The sequence below is a fragment of the Dermacentor silvarum genome, chromosome 5 (genome assembly GCF_013339745.2).
Source record: "Dermacentor silvarum isolate Dsil-2018 chromosome 5, BIME_Dsil_1.4, whole genome shotgun sequence".
Classification (NCBI taxonomy): domain Eukaryota; kingdom Metazoa; phylum Arthropoda; class Arachnida; order Ixodida; family Ixodidae; genus Dermacentor; species Dermacentor silvarum.
Window position 1 is genome coordinate 158494080 of NC_051158.1, and position 6000 is coordinate 158500079.

Below are 6000 nucleotides of genomic sequence, written 5' to 3' on the forward strand. Positions count from 1 at the left end.
GTTTCGGCGGAAGCCACAGAAGAACCACAAACACAGTCACGGCCGCAACAGAAGAAGACTCCCTGTTTATTCAGAGGCATGTATATCTACAGGTGACAACACTGGCGCCACTGGCGGCGTGTAATGGCAAACAGAAACTGAAACTGATATACTACATATTCCCCTCCTTACAATAACAATGTAAGTAATAGTTAGTAGTTAGTAGATTAGTATTGATATACAGTGTTTACAAAATTTTAAAATTATCTGCAACCATACATAGCATGTGCTCTTCACTGTATGGAACAACAAGAAGGCCTAGAACAAGCAATACAACAACAAAAAATAAACGCTCGCAGAGACACGCAACCGTCTGCACACAGTTCATGCAGCACTCCAAGTTCTCTGGCACTGCACCCGTCTGCACTAGAGATGGGTCGCTCAGGAGCGAGCCGGATCTTGTGAGCGGCTCTTTTAAAAGAGCGAGTGAGCGCTCGTTCAGTAAAAATGAGCGGCGGTTCTTTTGGAGAAAGGGAGCCGGTTCTCTCGCGTTCAGAGAGCCGTGCCGATGCGTTCCGTCAGAGCCGGGTCTTCTGCTGGGTGCGACTTCCACGCCATCCATTAGCGGTACGAGAAAGCAACTGCCCTCCCGCCCTTCCTCGCAAGAGTCGCCTTCACCCCCTCGCCTTCGGCTGAAGAACGAAAGAACCGCCGCTCACTTACTGAACCGTTCACTTACTGAACCACCGCTCACTCGCTCTTCAAAAGAGCGGCTCAAAAGATCCGGCTCGCTCCTGAGCGCTCCTGAGCGCTCAGGAGCGGGCCGTTCTTTTCGCCTCGGCTCTCTCGCTCTTCGAAAGATCCGGCTCACTCCTGAGCGCTCAGGAGCGGGCCGTTCTTTTCGCCTCGGCTCTCTCGCTCTTCAAAAGATCCGGCTCGCTCCTGAGCGCTCAGCAGTGGGCCGCTCTTTTGAAGACAGAGGAAGCCGTGGTTAAGTAAGTGAGCGGCGGTTCTTTCGGAGTGAGGAAGCCGGTCCTCTCTCCTTGAATGAGCCGTGCCGAACCGTTCCGTCAGAGCTGGGTCTTCTGCTGGGTTTCTATGTTTTTCGATTTCTGACCGACGATTGGTGGCCGGTGTGGGCCGACTCGCGCTACTGGTACTCGCTCGCAGTGTGTGGTGTGCGCAGCAGTCCCCTTGGTTTTTTGTTCGTCTTATGGTGTGGCACCCGATTGCACCGAGGGGAGCAGTAAAAAAGTCTTAATTGGCAAAGGATGGTACCGTTCGTTGTCTGCTGCTGTTCGAACGATTTCGCACTACTCTCACCAATCGCACATCGTGCGCTGGTGCAACAACACTTCGAAGACGAAGCCTTCCGTGTATTTAAAGACAGCAGGTGAACGTACAGTATACGTCCTGATCTCCATTTGTGCTAATTAGTGTAGTCATGAAAATGTCGCCCATTTGTTCTGTGCATTTTATGAGCGTGTATCACGTCGATAAAACGAGGCCAATGATCTGTTGTATTGTTATTTTTTTTGTGTGCGTCCTGGCGGATGATGGCATGATCGTAGCATCACGCGTGCGCTCAAGAAAAAAAACGACAGGTACGCGCGGCAGGGAGGCGTGGGGGGGGGGGGGGGGGGGAATTGCCATGACGACGAAAAGAGCTATGCGCGCAGCCATTTCGCTGATTTCAGCACGCTCAAGTGGTACCTTCCTGCTAGGGCCGTAACTGAAGGGGTCCTTGGCGTTAGCGTCGACGGGGCCCATGGGGGAGACTCGCTGCCCAGGCAGCGCTGCAGAAGCACCGCTAAACAGCGCCCCCAACGGCGAGTTCGCTGGTTTTGAGTAGTCGGAAAGGTGGCCGTCTGCTGCTGAAAGCTCAGGAGCGCAATGGAGCCGCCGCTTTCGCTTTTGCTGCGGTTTGGATTTCGGCGAATTTCAGGCGTGCAAGAATTCTTCACGCCAAGCACTCTTCGAAAAGGCAGGAAGCTGTTGAATGCCCAGTACGTTTATGACGTGCAGAAGATCGCAGGGACTATTTGAAATAAAGGCAAGTTCTTTGAGGCATTTCACGCGATTAGCGACTATGAATGGACGTAGAGATTACTCTTAAGCAACCCAAAATTATCTGCAATAAACGACGAAACGGAATCATGAAAGGTTCAGCGACGACTGCTTGCCGCGCATTCGGGCCGCCGTGGGTCTGTGCAGTTTCTGCAGCACAGTCAATCGCGCAAGCACTTTCAACATGCACGGCAGTTGCGCGCAATTTTCAACAAACGCCTCCACAATATTCTTCAAATTGTGCATGTGCGCGATGGCAGTTCGCAAATTTGCATGCTGACAGCCCTGGTTTCGCTATCTGCCCCGTGTTGGCTGCTCACTCCGAAACTACTTTCGGTTGGTATTCGCTGGCCTTGACGGAGCCCATTGTTAACCTTGCCTGGTTAACCTTGCCTGGGGCCTTTAAAAAAAAACTTTATATTTTTATTGCTTACTTTCTTACTTCTATTTTTTCCCCTTTTTTGCAATTCTAAGGCAAGATGCGGCGTCGGCAGCCAATGCGTGCCGTCAGGACTGCATATAGTACAGAGAACGCGTGCAAGAAAGGTTGCAAATACCCTACATGTAGCAGACAGCGTTTATCTTGCGTACTTACTTCACGCGTCGAACAGCACGTATCCAGCACTCCCATCGCTCCGCTTCGTACGGCTTTCCGGGGAACCAATAGAACCGCACATTAGGATTGCGACCCTCATGTTCATGACAATTTATGACGCAACAGTAGCGGCGGCCACCGCGCTTCGGGACCGCGCGCTGTTCAGCGCAATCATCAGGTCCCCCTGCTTTCGACGCGGTTTGTCGAAGCAGAGAGCGCTCGCTTTCCATGCCCGACGATGCAGGCGGTAGCGCACAAAGTCGTGCGTACGTTTCAAGCACTTTTCGAGTCTGAAAACTGCTCACAAAATTCCATACAACGCACAAAGTGAGAGAGACCTCTGTAACTCAAGGAACGCCTTCCATCTTGAACTATACCCAGCCAACTTCGTTGCACGCCACCAGGCTGCGCCACCGTCTTTCAAAACTCCAGCGCGTCAGCACCATAGAGGCCATGCGGAGATTCATCTCTCATTGGTTCACAGCTAATGGTTTGCCTTTACCTCGACCTCGCTCACTCGTTCAGTGCCAACTGGCTCATGCAGTTGGTGTTCGTTTTCGGCTTGCCGGCTCCGGTTCAGTCAGCGCCACGTCTTTAAAGGTAAGTTTCCCATCTATATTTGTGACTGCAGTTTGTATCTTCCGCTGTGTTGTATCTATAACATCAGATTTGGTTTTATTGTTTGTTTTCATAAGAAACAAGAATTGTTTGTATTGCGATATCAATTATGTGGACACTCCGCGTCGCCGTTCAGCCCAAGTGCGGCCGCGCGCCGTATCTGTAGGTGGGAGCTAGAGCTCTAGTGCGGGCGAAATCTTTCGAGGGTGCACGAGCCAAGGATGTTTCGAAAAAATTGCTGGACTAGAGATAATGTCCGAAAAGTGAAGTCGGACCTCCACCATCTCAGCATAGCCACGAAAAACGTTACCGAGTAGCGGTAAATGTACGAAACGCTTTCTTCCCACTCTGTTTTCTCTCGTTCAGTGAGCCGTACCGAACGGTTCCGTCAGAGCCGGACATGGAGGAAGGAAAATGGAGCCGGGTCTTTTGCTGGGGTATCATAGTTTCGTTTTCTGGCCGGCGTGGGCAGACTCGCGCTAGTCGTGCTCGCTCGCTGTGTGCGGTGTGCCCGGCAGTCCCTTTGGTTTTGTGTGCGTCCTATATCGTTCGTTTTTCTTTGTCAATTGTTTTATAAGGAAGCCTAAACGTCTATTCATATTATATGGCACATCATAATGCCAGTACGCAGCCAAAGGCAATATTTTAGCCAATGCACGTGCATTCTTTTCTAATTGTCCTAGCATTACAATAACTGAATAAAAGCAATGGAGCTATGAGCAGACTTAAGCTGTCGCGGTCCTCTTTCATCGTTGAGGTATAAGCAAGCTATGGTGCAGCGGTGTTTTCTCGCAAGGGAGGAAGCCTGGGCGGGTGCGATACGTCTTCTCAGAGTCAGGAGTGCAAGGGGTGGGGAGGGGGGAGATGTGCGTGCGCTAGAAGGGGGGAAGGAGGTTGCGCATGCCCACTTCAACTAGCCGCGTCCGCGCGCGTCCTATTTTGTGGGTAATCTGCGATGGATTTTGGGTTCCAAGGCTAGCGCGCACCTAGGATAGCTGATGGCTTCATGTGCGCTGTTTTCTCGCGCGTCTCGTTCGCTTTGAAAAACGCGGCTGCTGGCGCGCTCTTCATCACGTCGGCGTTCTGCCAGCGAGTGTCCACTTTCGTCGAGTGAGATGTGTTCGTGTTTGCCTGTGCGCACCTACCAAAGTGCTTGTTCAAAGTAAGCGAATGTTTCCAACAGTTCATGCAGCTGATAAAACGAGTAACCTTACTTCATATGGCTGCCTTATAATTTGCTGTCGCAATCAATGCTTCGCCTTTCGGGCGAAACTGTGACATTGTTTGGTTAAAAAAATTCCTGCAGTAACTAAGAGTAATTTGCTTACAGTTTGCTACATATACAGACAGGTCAAAGTTGACATATGCTTGGTTTACTGTATTCATGACAGACGTTTCTATAAAAATAAATTTCAAATTAAAATATGCATTCAGTCTAACTTTACTTTTCAAATCACTTTTAAAAATACATTACAATAATTTGTCTTCGTGCTGCGTTATTATTTTACTAGTTTCATTGATTTAGCATGTAGGATTTTTTCATGAGTGTTAGTTTTTTTAATAAACATTTTCAACTCATGCATAATTTGAATGGAACGTTCTCCTTTTTTCTTAAATTCCTAGATTAATGATGGCAGCAAATCGCTCAACCAGCGACATTTGGTACCACTTCACAAAATTGGCGGATGGCAAGGCGAAATGCAGATACTGTCGAGCTGCGCTCTCCATGTCATCTGGCTCGACTGGAAATCTTAAACGGCATCTGACGAAGAAACATCCCACAGTGCCCCTCAGCCGAGTTGAACCCAGCCGCTCCCGATCACCTTCCGCGTGCGGCGAGAGCGTCGACGACCCTGCTGCTCCGGCCTCGGCGCCGTTGCCAAGCCCTTCAAGTACAAGGAGCCTGAGCCAATTATCGGACTATTCGAATGTATCAGAAAGTGGTTTGATGTCGCCAGTTTCGACTTCGACGGCTTCGTCAACACCGTTCTCCACACCTGGGCCCAGATCAAACCTGTTATCGCAGTCATTATTGACTCGATATGTTGATGCAGTTAAACCAGTCTCAGCGCAGAAAAAAAGGATGATTGATGTTCAATTACTCAAGATGATTTGCAAAGAATACCATCCGTTTTCTCTAGTTGAGGATAAGGAATTTCGAAAACTTGTTAATATTTTGAATCCAAATTATAGCTTACCGAGCCGTAAGACACTCACAAATAGTTTGTTGCCCGCTATTCATAGCGAACTCCTAGATAAAATTAAATTAGCTCTGCTTGATGCCCCAGCTGTTTGCTTGACATGTGATGCATGGACTAATATCAACAATGTTAGCTTCTATGCCCTTACTGCTCATTACATTGATCAGACTACATGCTTACGATCGTGTCTGATTGAATGTTCAGAGTTTTCCAATAGACACACGAGTCGCAATATAGCTGCTTGGGTAAACGAAGTTTTAGAAAGATTTGCCATCCGAAATAAAATTTGTGCTGTTATCACTGACAATGCTGCTAATATGAAAGCAGCTGTTACGGAATTAACTCTTAGACACTTGGGCTGTTTTGCGCATACTTTGAATTTGGTCGTCACAGATGCCATTTCGGCATCCATTGGGGCAAAACTTGATAAAGCTAAATCCATTGTCCAGTACTTCAAGCGAAGCAGCTCGGCACTCGCGAAACTTCGTGAGATGCAAACGTCACTTAATAAAGATCAGCTTAAATTAAAGCAAGATGTTC